Here is a 15,551-nt window from a genome sequence, read left to right as displayed (position 1 = left end):
ATGCCATATGAGATGGATACCTTGTGACCAAATTGATAAAGTTTATTATATAAGTCTTCTGATACTATTTTTTGTGCGCCCAACCGTCTTGATATCAGCTTCATATACTAATATCTATTTCAAGGTTACTTCTGCAGTTGTTGTTGCTTGTGTCTGTGTATTTTATTTAATGAATTATGTGTTAATTTTAAAAAAAACTAACAGCTACAGGAATAGTATTCTTGATACATGTATCATAGTTTTTATACTGTTCAATAAACTGAACGGTCGGGAAATCATTATTCAAATAGTCACAATTAGAAATCTAGATATCGGAAATTGTAGTTAAATGTCACCAAAGATACTTGGAATGTAAGTTGGTACGTCTGACGTGCGTTTTGTCTACATTAAATTCATAACTAGCGCTTGTTTCAAAATAGATGGAATGCAAGATTAAATAAGCTCTATTTCAATTAATATTTTCTGCTTATTTTTAAGCATTTGAATGAATTTTCAGTGACATGCTTAACTGGGCATGTATTTAGTAGTGCTGGTTCCAGTAATTGCATTAATTGTTCGAAATTAGACGGCAATGTATATATATACATTTCCCTCTAATTTCGAACAATTAATGCAAGTGTTGGTATATACCAACACTACTAAATATGTCGAACCAGATCGTAAGGTAAACATGATACTCGATCTCAAATATATTGTTTTATATTTGCATACAATAGCTTAATATCAGTAGGCAGTACACAAATACACTGTTTGTGTGATTTCTTGAATATATGATATAATTGTTGTGGTCATGACTTAAAAATCTTGGCAAAAATGATTACTCGGATATAATAGTTCCTGCAACCGAACAAAGTTAGGAAATGTACAATAAATAGCCTTAGCAGTTATTTATCTTTTGATTGTATATAAAAATAATTGATTACATACACTGTTACAAATTAAAATATTCCGAAGATGTATGAACGTACAAAATGTATATATAACGTTGAGGAAACTTATTGCCGTAAGATACAAGTCGAAAGGAGGTACATTTTACACCCAAAATAAATTGGTTTGCCATTTTAAAAATAATTCAGAAAAAAATTGAAGTTTATGCGATCCTTTTGCCTTAAACAGCCACACATTTCCGGTCATAAAAGTGGCATGATGTATAGGTAAATTTTTGTACTATCAAAACAAACCAAACGTCAATACACCCTCATTAAAATCAAGGTAAATTAGTTGTCTGACAGCTGAAATTTACCTGTTCAGGCGACAGGTAAACTATTTTGTACTGGACATTGATCGAGCAATTTAAATAAGTTATTTTCTAAAAATTCAGCAGATTGCATCTAAATAATTTAGTCAAATATATGTATTTAAATATGATTTGATGAAAAATTTAAAAAGGTAGTACATATCCATCTCAGGTCTGTGTTTTACCATTGCCAAGTCAACATCGTGTATTAGGAAAATGTTTTTGACAGCATAATTTTGCACTGGTAAAGAGTCAAAGACAGATATTTGTACGCTGATGTTGCACACTTAGAATGATGCACTGTCAATTTAACAGTTTACGTCAGAACATTAATTTTATATCAAAAGTCAAAATTAATATCGTTTTTATGTCAATCATTGTTGATATGATGCTCAACTGATTACCATGGTTGCCTTTTGTTACTAAGTCTGAAGGGATTAAAATCGGGATAAGACAAACAATATCTGGCTGACTCAAATACTTTTTGGAAGTCCTGCTCTACAGGTCTTTCTTATGTGTCCTTAGATTGTTGGCTGGTTTGAGTAAACACTATTTTTTTAATATCTATGTTTATTTCCAGTTGAAACAGTACAGAGTAATTTATCCTTGTTTCTTGGAACCAGGAAAAGTTCCAGTGGCCATATTGTACAACGACAAAATAGTATATCTAGTGTAGCTAGTAATATGTCTGGAATGGGAGAGTTGTGTTAGTTTTAGCCAAAGGTAGGTAACCAGTCATATGTCTGGAATGGAAGAGAACTCTGTGTCAGTTTTAGCCAATGGTAGGTAACCAGTCATATGTCTGGAATAGGAGAGAACACTGTGTCAGTTTTAGCCAATGGTAGGTAACCAGTCATATGTCTGGAATGGGAAAGAACATTATGTCAGTTTGAGCCAATGGTAGTTAACCAGTCATTTGTCTTGAATGGGAGAGAACACTGTGTCAGTTTTAGCCAATGGTAGGTAAACAGTCATATGTTTGGAATGGGAGAGAACACTGTGTCAGTTTTAGCCAATGGTAGGTAACCAGTCATATGTCTGGAACGGGAGAGAACACTGTGTCAGTTTTAGCCAATGATAGTAACCAGTCATATGTCTGGAATGGGAGAGAACACTGTGTCAGTTTTAGCCAATGGTAGTTAACCCCGTCATATGTCTGGAATTGGAGAGAACACTGTGTCAGTTTTAGCCAATGGTAGGTAACCAGTCATATGTCTGGAAAGGGAGAGAACACTGTGTCAGTTTTAGCCAATGGTAGATAACCAGTCATATGTCTGGAATGGGAGAGAACACTGTGTCAGTTTTAACCAATAGTAGGTAAAATAACCAGTCATTTGTCTAAAAAAAGAGAGTATTTATTGTAAATCATACCTCACAGTAGGTTCTCATAATGTATTGTTTATTTGCCCATGTGTCATTCCCATGACATTTCCATCACATTATACTAAAAGATTAGAAATTATAATAGCTTCCAGAAATTTGGTATCGAGCTTTATATGAGCATACTATACCCTATGATGCTTTTTCACTTTCATTGCTCATCAACTCTCTTACGGAATACTTATATTCTTACACATAATGACTGGGTAAAAGAAACTAGGTATCAGAGCACCCTTAAATTAAGTATCAACATTCTGTGTGCATGATATACTGTGTGATGCATTTCACTTTCATTGCTCTTTACTTTCATGTTAATAGAATTCTCATATGGGGATTATCATTAGTTTGCAGAAGCTCACCGTTCAACTTGATTTCTTTGTTCGACACATGATCCTTTTTGGTTGTACAACTCGTCAACAATGGAATATACGGTTTTATATTATCAAATATAATAGCCTTGGTCATCTAATGTTAAAAGCATGCATACATCAGACATGTGTTACATTTCTTGGTACAAGACTTTAAACCTCTTGTGGTGCACTAAAATGTCAAAAGTGTTCAGGTTACAATAAGTGGTAAGTTCCTCAACACAATCGTATAAGAATTTCTCATGGACTTTCATTCATTCTGTGGCTATACTTTTGGCCTAAAGCACCACGTCGGCAATTGATATCCTATGCACTTATCGTCTGTAAACTTTTACATTTCCATCTTTTTCACTGAAATCAAATGTCATATTTATGGTTGACGGGAAAACCTAGTACCGGTTGTTACCTTTTATTTGAAATTTTTAGGTTTAAAAGTTCTATTATGATTTATTCATACTTTTGTGCAAATATGTTTGGATAAAAACTAAAATGCGAAACATTAGAATACAACCAAAGCAAATGATTACTTGAAATGTCGATCATGTTGAGGTTGCAATTCTGTCTATTTCTATGTTTAGTGTTTATTTGAGATGTCATACAATTCACAGCCAGCTACCTTTCATGTATTCCTATATAGAATAGACAATAAATTTTGATACATTGACAAATTTAAAGGGGCATTAGTTACGAGATGTTTTTTTCAATCATGGATGAAAGTGAAATATTGAAATAAAATTTGTTTTTAGCAGGCAATGTGGTTCAATTTTGTCAAAATAAGTCAAGCAACATTGTTGATGAATTATTCACTTGCAAGTGAATGTTATTGAATCCGTATTCATGTGCCCTTCAATTTACCCCTTAGCTAGACTAGACATGGGTTACGCATATATTCAGTTATTAAAAGGAAAAGAATGTCAACTATAAAAGTAAAACAGGGATGAACCATTTGGTTGACTGATTCGATCCACAAAAAATCATTCTTAAACAGGTAACAACGATCATAAACATATTTTAAAACCTACAATATGAACTCAAACAGACATAGGAAAACCCATTTGCATGTGGTGCTATATTTTTATATTTGTATTTATGTTTATATCGGGTTATATGACCGTCGGCAGTCTTTGGAGGTTATCTTGATGGCTTATTGTATGACGTCTAGACAAAAATACACACAAAATGTTAATACATATTTTTGAGTCCATGTATTGTTAATTGTTTATTCTAACCTTTTTGTAATTTTGTTATATGTTTTAGTATGTCATAAATCAAATATGAGAATTTGAGTCAAATCCGTGAACATGAATTTGACAGCCAATGCCCGTTTAAATGCTCAACACGTGTTTTTGCATTTAAAACGATTCAATTTAAAAAGAAATTGTGTGGGTCAAAATATTGTATTGCCGATAAAGTTTGTAGACCTAGCACCTGTACATGAATCATATTTTCAGAGATAATAATGAAATAATTGGATTGAATCGTTATTTAGGAAAAACAATTACTGTAGAGTTTTCTAACTATCTAATGTAGTTATATAGTTCATTATCACTGAACTAGTGTATATATTTGTTTAGGGGCCAGCTGAAGGACGCCTCCGGGTGCGGGAATTTCTCGCTGCATTGAAGACCTGTTGGTGGCCTTCTGCTGTTGTCTGTTCTGTGGTCGGGTTGTTGTCTCTTTGACACATTCCCCATTTCCATTCTCAATTTTATAATAAAAAATGTTATAGATTTGAAAAAATCGCCAATTCAAGAGCAGTAACTCCTATTATTATGGCGATATTAACTTATTTGTAGATTTTTTCTTGCTGGTAGTTTTTGCTGATCGAAGTATATGAAATTCTGCATTTTTTGAAAATTCAAAGATAGAAAGATTGTTTGATTTTTTTTTAATAAGTAAGTTTTCCTCTAACTGATTCAAATTTGCATACAAACTGAAGACTACAGTTTTACAACGAAAGATATTTCTACAAAATCCCCGAATATTTATATAATCTAAAATCCATAAGAAAAATAAGTTTTGTAACATTTAGCCAAATAGATTCAGAAACATATTTGCTTTTATTTACAACGACGAGAGTCATCAAGTGACAGCAATAGCTCACATGTCCGAGCTGAGCGCCAGGTGAGCTTAGAACGATACCTGTTTATATTTTGCAGTGTATCGAATACAAGATAATGCTGAGTGAATCCTTTTCCCACAAACAATCTCATTGTAGTGAATTTATTTATCGAAATATTGCTACAAGGAAATACGATTTAAGCTGTAGAAGACGTATATTGACTATGCATAAGCAAGACGTTGAAATTCAATTGATACTATTGAAAATAAAAGAACTTCAGTGCAAAACAAAATAAGCCTTTTGGCCACAAAACCGAGATTCATGATACTAAATCCACATTTTGTTTCTTCTTCATTTTTTGTACCATACTATTGATAATTGTGTCCTGTGATTTCATTTATTTTCGTGGGTATCAACTCTCGTGGATTCGGGAAAACTTGCACTTTCGTGGATATTTGAATTCGTGGTTTTGCCAATCTCTGCATTCAAAGCCTATAGAAAATTTGCAATTCGTTGAACATTTGAATTTGTGGTTCAACTGCACACACGAAACCCACGAAAATTGGTATCTATGGAAAAATAACGAATCCTCATTATCAGAAATTGTTGAGTGCATTTTTTGTTGCGATTTTTGAACAATGGACAAAAATGCGAGATAAGTTATTGCGAGTTAAGGAAAATCTACTTACAGATATACATGATATATGTACAAAGAATGCGAGTTCTTATAATTGCGATACTCACCCCTTCGTATTATTCACATTAATAAAAACCTCATATTAGTTTCTGAATTTGCAGTTTATGTATGGTGTACGACTTTTTATTTCTTTCTGAGACCTCCTTTACTGGCAAAAGTTTTCAGGGTTAAAAGCATTTGACGTAATCAAGTTGTTCATTTACATCTGCATCAAATTATTTACAATCAACAAATCAAAACAAATCCCAATCTTAACAAATTTCGTCGCTACACCCCTCCCCCTGTTCCCTAAAACAATATCGTCCTTTTATTAAGCACTACATTATGGCAAAGAATTCCGATCTGAGCTGCAGAGGACACGTGTTTCTTACGTACAGAAACAGAATTGAAATCCATCTGGTTGAGAAAAAAGAAAAGGGTCTAGAGTTTTGAACGAACTTATCATAAACGATATCAAAAGTTCCGGTGTCATATGGTATTTTCAACCCCCTGAAAAGTGAACCCGGGGTCAAGATACCATATGGAAAATTGACCCAAGGGTCATTTTACCGCATGGTATTTTGACCCCGGGGTCATTTTTCCCATATGGTATTTTGAACCCCACCATGGAAAATTGAACCCCATGCTTTAGATAAGTAGTATTGCAGATTATCTAATGTACAATATGTTGGCTATGTTTTTTTTTAATTAAAGGTGTTTAGGAGGGGGTTCAATATACCATGGTAGGGGGGTCAAAATACCATGGCTTGGTAAAATTTTCCAAACATCTTTTCCAGCATGTTAAATACATAACAACTACTTATTGGAGTATAATAACTATGTAAAGGAGTTAGAATAGCTAGAATGTTTAAATTGGAGGTATATAGGAGGGGGTTCAATATACCATGACAGGGGGTGGGGGTGTCAAAATACCATGGCTGAGTAAAATTTTCCAAATATCATTTTTAACATGTTAAATACATATCAACTATTTATTGGAGTATTATTACTATGTAAGGGAGTTAGAATAGCTAGACATTTTGAAATTGGAGGCATATAAGGTGGGGGGGGGTCAATATACCATGGCAGAGGGGTCAAAATACCATGGCTAAATAAAATTTTCCAAACATCTTTTCCTCTTTTCCAGCATGTTAAATACATATTAACAACTACCTATTGGAGTATTATTACTATTTTAAGGACTTAGAATAGTTAAGATTTTTGAAATTGGAGGTGTAGGGGTTCATAATATCATGGCAGGGTGGTCAAAATACCATGGCTAAGTAAAATTTTCCAAACATCATTTCAAACATGTTAAATACATTCCACCTACTTATTGAAGTATTATTACTATGTAAAGGAGATAGAATATCTATAATTTTTAAATTGGAGGACTATAGTAGAGGGTTCAATATACTATGGCAGTGGGGTCAAAATACCATGGCTAGGTAAAGTTTTCCAAACATCTTTTCCACCAGTTAAAAACATTCCACCTACTTATTAGAGTATTATTACTATGTAAAGGAGATAGAATAGCTATAATATTTGAAATTGGAGGTGTAGAGGAGGGGGTTCAATATACCATGGCAGGGGGTCAAAATACAATGGCTAAGTAAAATTTACCAAATATCTTTATCAGCATGTTAAATACATATCAACTACTTATTGGAATATTATCACTATGTAAACAAGTAAAAATAGCTAGAATTTTTTAAATTGGAGGTGTATACATTTGTAAGGGGTGTGGTTATTGGGGGGGGGGGGGGGGGGTCACAATATACCATGGCAGGGGTTTAAGATTCCATGGCTAAGTCAAATTTTTCAAACATCTTTTCCAGCATGTAAAATACATTTCAACTACTTATTGCAGTATTATTACTATGTAAAGGATTTAGAATAGCTAGAATTTCTGAAATTGGAGGTGTATAGGGGGGTTCAATATACCATGGCATGGGAGGAGGGGGGCAAAATTCCATGGCTTAGTAAAAGTTTCCAAAATATCTTTTCCAGCATGTTAAATACAACTACTTATTGGAGTACTATAACTATGTAAAGGAGCTAGATAACAGCTAGAATTTTTTAAATTAGAGGTGCATTGTAGGGGGTTCAATATACCATGGCAGGGGGGTCAGTATACCATGGCTAAATAAAAATTTTCAAACATCTTTTCCAGCATGTTTTATACATATCAACTACTTATTAGAGTATTATTACTATGTAAAGCAGTTGCAATAGCTTTAATTTTTGAAATTGGAGGTCTTTAGTAAGTGGCTCAATATACCATGGCAGGAGGGTCCAAATAGCATGGCTAAGTAAAATTTTCACATATCTTTTCCAGCATGTTAAATACATATTAACTACTTATTTGAGTATTATTACTATGTAAAGGAGTAAGAATAGCTAGAATTTTTTAAATTGGAGGTGTATAGGAGGGGATTCAATATACCATGACAGGGGGGTCAAATACCATGGCTAAGTAAAATCACCTCTAATTGAAAAAAATATAGCTATTCTAACTCCTTTACATAGTAATAATACTCAAACACGTGGTTGATATATATTTCATATGCTGGAAAATATATTTGAAAATTTTACTTAGCCTTGGAATTTTGAACCCCCTGCCATGGTATATTGAACCCACTACTATAGACCTCCAATTTCAAAAATTCTAGCTGTTTTAACTCCTTTACATAGTAATAATACTCAAATAAGTAGTTGATATGTATTTAACATGCTGGAAAAGGTGTTTTGAAAATTTTACTTAGCCATGGTATTTTGACCCCCCCCCCCCTGCCATGGTATATTGACCCTCCCCCTATACATGCTATACACCTCAAATTTTCCATATTCTAGCTATTCTAAATCCTTTACATGGTAAATATACTCCTATAAGTAGTTGATATGTATTTAACATGGAAAAGATTTTTTTTTGGAAAATTTTACTTAGCCATGGTATTTTGACTCCCCCCCCCCCCCCCATGCCAGGGTATATACCTCCAATTTCAAAAGTTCTAGCTATTCTAACTCCTTTAGATAGTTGTTATACTCCTATAAGTTGTTGATAAGTATTAAGCATGCTGGAAAAGATATTTTGAAAATATTGAAAATTTTAGCCATGGTATTTTGAATCCCCTACTATAGACCTCCAATTTCAAAAATTATAGTTTATGCAACTCCTTTATATAGTAATAATACTCCAATAAGTAGGTGGAATGTATTAAACTTGTTGGAAAAGAAATTTTACTTAGCCATGGTATTTTGATCCCCTTGCCATGGTAAATTGAACCCCCCCCCCCCCCCCCCCCCCCCCTAATACACATCCAATGTAAAAAAACTTAGCTATTCTCAGTCCTTTACATAGTAATAAAAATATAATAAGTAGTCGATATGTATTTAACATGCTGGAAAAGAAGTTTGGAAAATTTTACTTAGCCATGGTATTTTGACCCCCACCCTCCTGCCATGATCTTTTGAACCCCCTACTATACAGCTCAAATTTCAAAAATCATATCTATTCAAACTATTTTACATACAGTCGAGCCTCGTTAGTCGAAGTCGAAGGGACCGGACCAAAGAATTCAATTTATCCGAAGTTCGACTCATCCGAGGTCGAGTGTGTCGTCATAAATTTGGAATGCATGAAATACGGTATGAGATTTGTGTAAACTAGATAATTTGAACAGTGTGCCTTTTTTCGATATGACACTTTATGATTGTTTATACAATTTCCATATGTTTGGTCCTTCATAATAATTAAACACACAAGTACAGATACAATTCATGCACACAAAAAAAAATCGTTAGTAAACATAAGTATTTACAAAGGTCAGTCACTATAAGTTATGAAATCACTCGCGGAACAAAACAAGATCTAAACGGTCTCTGATGAGGTCGTCTGTTTTACATTAAATTATTATAAATTGATCATAATTGTCATAACTTTAATTATTGTAACTTATGAATTTTAAATCTAACGATTCATTTAATCTCGGATTGGGTCATTTAAATTCGTTTCGTTTTTATATCAGGTGAAATATGTTCAACACACTAAAGTTCCGCTTGGACGATCAACAAAGGTGTTAATTACCAGTCAACATAAACATGTAATTTTAACTGTTATACAAACAAGTATGTTTACTCAGCTTTAATCTCTTTTGAAAATGATTAGGTTACATAAGAAATACATTCGACTTGAATTTTTATCATTAGGTCTGAATCTTTCGAAAATTCTTACTTTCGAACTCCGAGACATCGGGGTCAATTTACATTAATTATACATCGACGGGACTACAAAATTTACTCGACTTAACCGAATATTCGAATCAACCGAGTTTGACTCATCAGAGGTAATTATGCATTGATCAAATGGGAATTTCACCGGGACTGAGTAATTACTTCGACTCATCCGAGTTTTCTACACAACGAGGTTTGACTGTAGTTGTAATGCTGTAACTAGTATTTGGTATATATGAAACATGTTGGAAAACAATTTTTATTAGCCATGGTATTTTGACTCCCCTGCCATGGTAAATTGAACCCCTTGTCTATACACCTCCAATTTCAAATTCAAATTATTTCAAACTACTTTTCAAAGATTTTATACTCTAATAAATATATGGTACGTATAAAACATATTGTAAAAATGTTTTGACTATTAAACTGAGCCAGGTAATTTGACCCCCTCCCCCTTTTTTACCATGGAAAATTTAACTCCCTTTATATGTTAGGATTTCAAATAATCAAAGCATTCAAGCTACATGGTTTATTTATAATGCTTCAATAAGTATTTTGAATGAAATTTTGTTGGTAAAGACTTCAAAGCACTTGTACCACGCCATGGTATTTTTATTACCTACCATGGAAAATTGACCTCACCTTTTTGTTTGTCTGATCTTCAATCTATAATAAGCTTTAAAAAATGTATAATATTCTAATAATTATCTAGAATGAAAAAAAACAGGGGGGTTCAATTTACCATGGGGGTCAATTTTCCATACAGAGGGGTTCAATTTACCATAGCGGTATTTTGACCCCGGGGTCAATTTTAAATGGGGTTTAAAATACCATATAACACCGGGCTGCACTTAATTTTATACCAATAAAACTTTGTGTTTCTGAAAATGTATATTCTGCGTGGGTAATAATTCTAAATATGTACTGTACCCCTCTCAATTAAACTTCACCTTCCCATGGTCATTACTTTTATTTCTGCCCTAGATTTTACTACGATGAATATATTTTATATCCTTACAGAATAAGTTTATTCTTATGAGCGATATTTCTTAAAATGATATTTATAAAAGTGCAGCCAAACTGCAAGGCCAAACATTGTATATTTGAGAGAAGTTAGTTTAAGATTTAAATTATATGTCTGACTTAATACTTACCAGTAAGACGTGTTTATCATAGAAATTTTTCATAAATCTAAAACTTCACTAAAAACACTGAAATATTGAACATTGAGTACAACGAAGTCTGTAGAGTCAGTCAACTAGTTGGAAAAAAACGTTTTCCCAAATCTTAGTCTATATGACTGGATGTCAACCGGAATGAGCCGGATACTGTAGAAATATCAGAAATTCAAATTGTATAGTCTTATTTTTTTTCAACGACACCTTTCCGATACAATAAAAGAGGCAAAAGATACCAAGGGGACATTCAAAACTGATTTTTCGATGAGAAACTCTCACAGTCGCGGCACAAAAATGAAGTCCACAAAAATCTACATAAAAATAATAGCAACCAAAAAAACAAGGTGATCCTAGGTGCGCCGGAAGGTGAAACATATCCTGCTCCACATGTGGCTCCCGTCGTAATGTTTTATAAATTAAAATTAAGTCGTATGTCTAATTCGGGGATGTCACATTCGAAGAAAAAAGGACGGAACTGTGGTTATGACAATCGATCAAATCCGTCGTCATCTGTGTAACAGATATTCCATAATGATCAACGAACCTGTGGTGGCGTACGTAAAAAATTCGAGAAGATGACTTCAACTTTACCACCTTGAATCATTGGTTTTATAGTTTCCTTGTAAGCAGCAATTTTCTATTGAAGAAATCATGATAAAAAACGCACACTCTAGAATATAGTATCAACTTGGAGAGATATGCTCCACATCGAGGCGCCGATGTTATGTTGCTACATAGAAAATGAACATTTCTGAATTGAACAGCTGAAACAGCTCTTTTTGTCGTAAGATTTTGTTCGCAATCGACCCTCATTGTCAATTTCTAGATGTGAGTCAAGTTATGAAGCAAACATAAATGTATCTGTGTTATACTTTGTTTCGATTGGATATATGCATTCAACATAGTCACCAAGATTTTAATTATTTATTGAAAGGATATCATCTTTACATCGAAACATGAAGTTAAAAGGATAATGTTAGCTTCTTTTCATTCCTCCTAAGAAACTCTTGTATGAAGTCTGCCTCGATTGAATAAAAGAACAAGTCGGCAGAAGAAGAGCACATTTCGTTGCCTTAGGAAGTCCGATTGTTTGTTCAAAACAAGTCCTTCAAATATAACAAATATCAAATCAATCATGAAATCAAGCATATTAACATTATCAGTTCTATCATAGAATGTTTTGCCTGAATCAAAGTGGTATTTTATAAAGTATGATTTGACCCCTCCTAATCCAGATTTAAGATTATGTTTCAGATTGAAACCTTTTCTCTTTGTTTGAAGTTCGTGTGATTTCTTCAATTTTTTTTATTTGTATATAATACATTTTTATAATCTGATAATGGTCTTCCTCTTTCCGTTGGGCATTATATATTTCTCATGTTAATCGTCATCCAGTTGGCATTACATTTGTATTATCGATTGAAAGATTTTGTCTGGAAACTGAAAAATTGATTTACGTGTATCCATACGGCAATCATTTTATATCATAAGTCGAGTTCAACGTTATTTTATTTTCATATATGGGTGATTTATGTCATGGAATTCAATTGATACGTTTTGCGCTGGCATTTTTACAATATACTTAGTGCATTAGCAGTGTTGTGTTCCCTACATTAAAGCTGATCTAGCATGGTTATGAAGACAATCGACTTAAATCGACACTTATTTAAGTTTTACGATAACCATGAGGAATTGGTAGGACTGACCCGACGTATGTGTATCTAAACTCACTAGCAACAAGTGTTCGTAGTCTTAGATCTTGCTACCAGTAGTTTCGTTTCTGTACCTTTGCAGATTTCGTCCTATTCCCAGTTCTGACACTCTGAAAAAAAAATATTAACAAAATTACCGAACTCCAATGTTATTTCAAAAAGGGTAAGTCCATAACAACTGACAAAATCAGACTGAGTATTGATTTACCTTACATTTATCATTACGACGCATCCGATCTCGCTCCGCTCGGAATTCATGCAATTTTCCTAAATCGTGTAATAGTACATTTTTAACGGTTTAACGAGATTGAACATTTGATTGGGTTAACTACTGATGCTTCTAATTTGAGACTATCAAAAGGATTTTATCAGATATATTTATAAAAATTCTTTTCATATTCAATCTCAAGGGCAAGACAAGTGGACGTATTGTAATTCTATGACTAAAATTAATTTACTTACTAAGATGTTTAAAAAAAGATTGAATAGACAAAAATATGGGGAAAAAATCGATCACTCAAAATATATCATGACGACTTGTTAAATTGATGTATGGACATTTTAGATGATTTTTCAATATCTGAAATATTTATACTGATTTTAAACTAGCATGTATATCAGGAGACACGAACTCTGTCACGCACCCTGTCTCGTTCCTTTTGTTGTTCATACAATATCCTCAGTTTAAGTGTCTTACATCGGTAAACTACCGTTGCTCCTAATTGATGACTCAAAACATAGTTAACAAATGCGTCATATTTCAACGTAAGAGGTTAAACATTGACTGTTTTAATAAAACACTGAGTATTCAGTCATTTTTGTGTCAATACAATTCGTACAGTGTATATTTTTTACTCCAGTAAAAAACTGTTGACTCCAATTAGTACCTCAAAATATTATATTTCCTGTTAAAATGTCAGCACTTTAAAATATCAATGCGAGGGTGAAACTCTTATATAACACATATAGTGTTACCTTTCAACAAATTGTCAATCCTCAATTATCAACTCAGTAGTAAGTGCTTCCGTACTGGCAAGATTTATAACATACGTTTCATTTATTCCCTGTTGACAAATTTAATCTTATTAAGTAATCAAGGTGTAAATCCTCATACAAAGTTTACTATATGTATTTGGCTAATTTATAAGTCCCTTTTGATCAAAAAGATTTCTGAGTAATTTTACAATTTTAAGTTAAAGAATGAAATTGATTTTGAAGGAAAAAACATTTTCATAAATTCATTCAGAACATACAAATCAAATTAAGAAAAAAGAACCGAGGGAATGCTATGAATTCCTAAAATGAGAGAGATCGTGTGCGTCGGCAGAGTAAGTTTCTCCTTCTGTGCATATATTACCCGTCATGCGAATACACAATCGGTCAAAAAGTCAAAATCGGGAATAAGACACCTTCGGATAATCTACAGAACAGAAGATTATTCTAGTATCAAAAGATCTTAAACCGCAAGAAAAATGTCGCCAGTGATTTGAGCCACAGACAAATCGTATCAGTCAACGAAATCAAATACAATTCGTGATGTTGACCGTAAAAATCATTAAGTGTCGAATCAATCGTTCTTCCTCGCTTCTTTGTTCCGAGTATTTCTGTGTCAAGAGCGTACTCCTGTGATTAAAGTTCATATAATGAACATGCAATATTGTAACGTATCAACCAAGATAGCTAAACGACAAACGATTATGCAGAGGGTATGGCTACTGTCATAAACGGAGTGGTAAGATTTAACTCTTTAACATACTGCAATAATGAGACATTTGGTACAAATTGAACATAATTCGTATCCATAAAATCATTTATTTAGCGATAAACACTTTTGTAGTAGATAGTTTTGGTATAATATCGGATATATTATATTTGTTTGTTACGTTTGCAATGGTGAAGATCATTAACAATCATGAAATCATTTGTTTAAAAAGATAAAAAGACTTTCCATATATATTAATGTGCAATAATTTCTTTTTAAAATATACTGAACCTGTAGCTTGAGCCATAGTTAAGAATTGAAATGTTGATTACATGTCCAGGCATACGCAAAAATGCTGTTAGAACGTCAAATAAAAACATTCAATCAAACATGAAATAATCTGAAAATTGTCCTAGTATAGGAATTTTTAAATTGTGTTTGTGATTGGCCTTGTTTCTGGATGGTTTTAAGTGGCTGAAATTTTATAAAAAAAAATGATATAAGTGAATTTTGTTCTAAAAGTTGGTAAATCAATCATTTGAATTCCTTTGGTCTGCAGAACATGCAGAAGAGATATAGATGCGTTTGTGTTCTTTTAAACGTTATGTTTATCATACATATTCAATACCAATTGTTTTGTTTCTTTTATGAATAAAATGAGATATGTGGTATACATACTTGAAAAAAATGAGATGTACTATATACTTATGTGATATCCTTTTCCAACCAAATTTTACAAATTGCAGGATTATAAAAGTCTCTGCATTGACAACAAGTCAATACGTATTTTGATTCATGCTAGCATATTTTATTCAAACACAGTTTGTAAGTTTAATTTCAATTCAATTTTTCAATTTATGTTACATGTGGTATGAAATCGTGTCCAGAAATGCAGATAATAGGCGATTAAGCATTATCGTATTGTGTTAAAAAAATGGAACAGTTCGGTTGCACGGTGTGAAATTGTAACATTGACTGTATTATCAACTGATATAGACACTTA

Source organism: Mytilus californianus, unplaced genomic scaffold (genome assembly GCF_021869535.1).
Source record: "Mytilus californianus isolate M0D057914Y unplaced genomic scaffold, xbMytCali1.0.p SCAF_8, whole genome shotgun sequence".
NCBI classification, from domain to species: Eukaryota; Metazoa; Mollusca; class Bivalvia; order Mytilida; family Mytilidae; genus Mytilus; species Mytilus californianus.
This window is presented reverse-complemented; position numbering follows the sequence as displayed.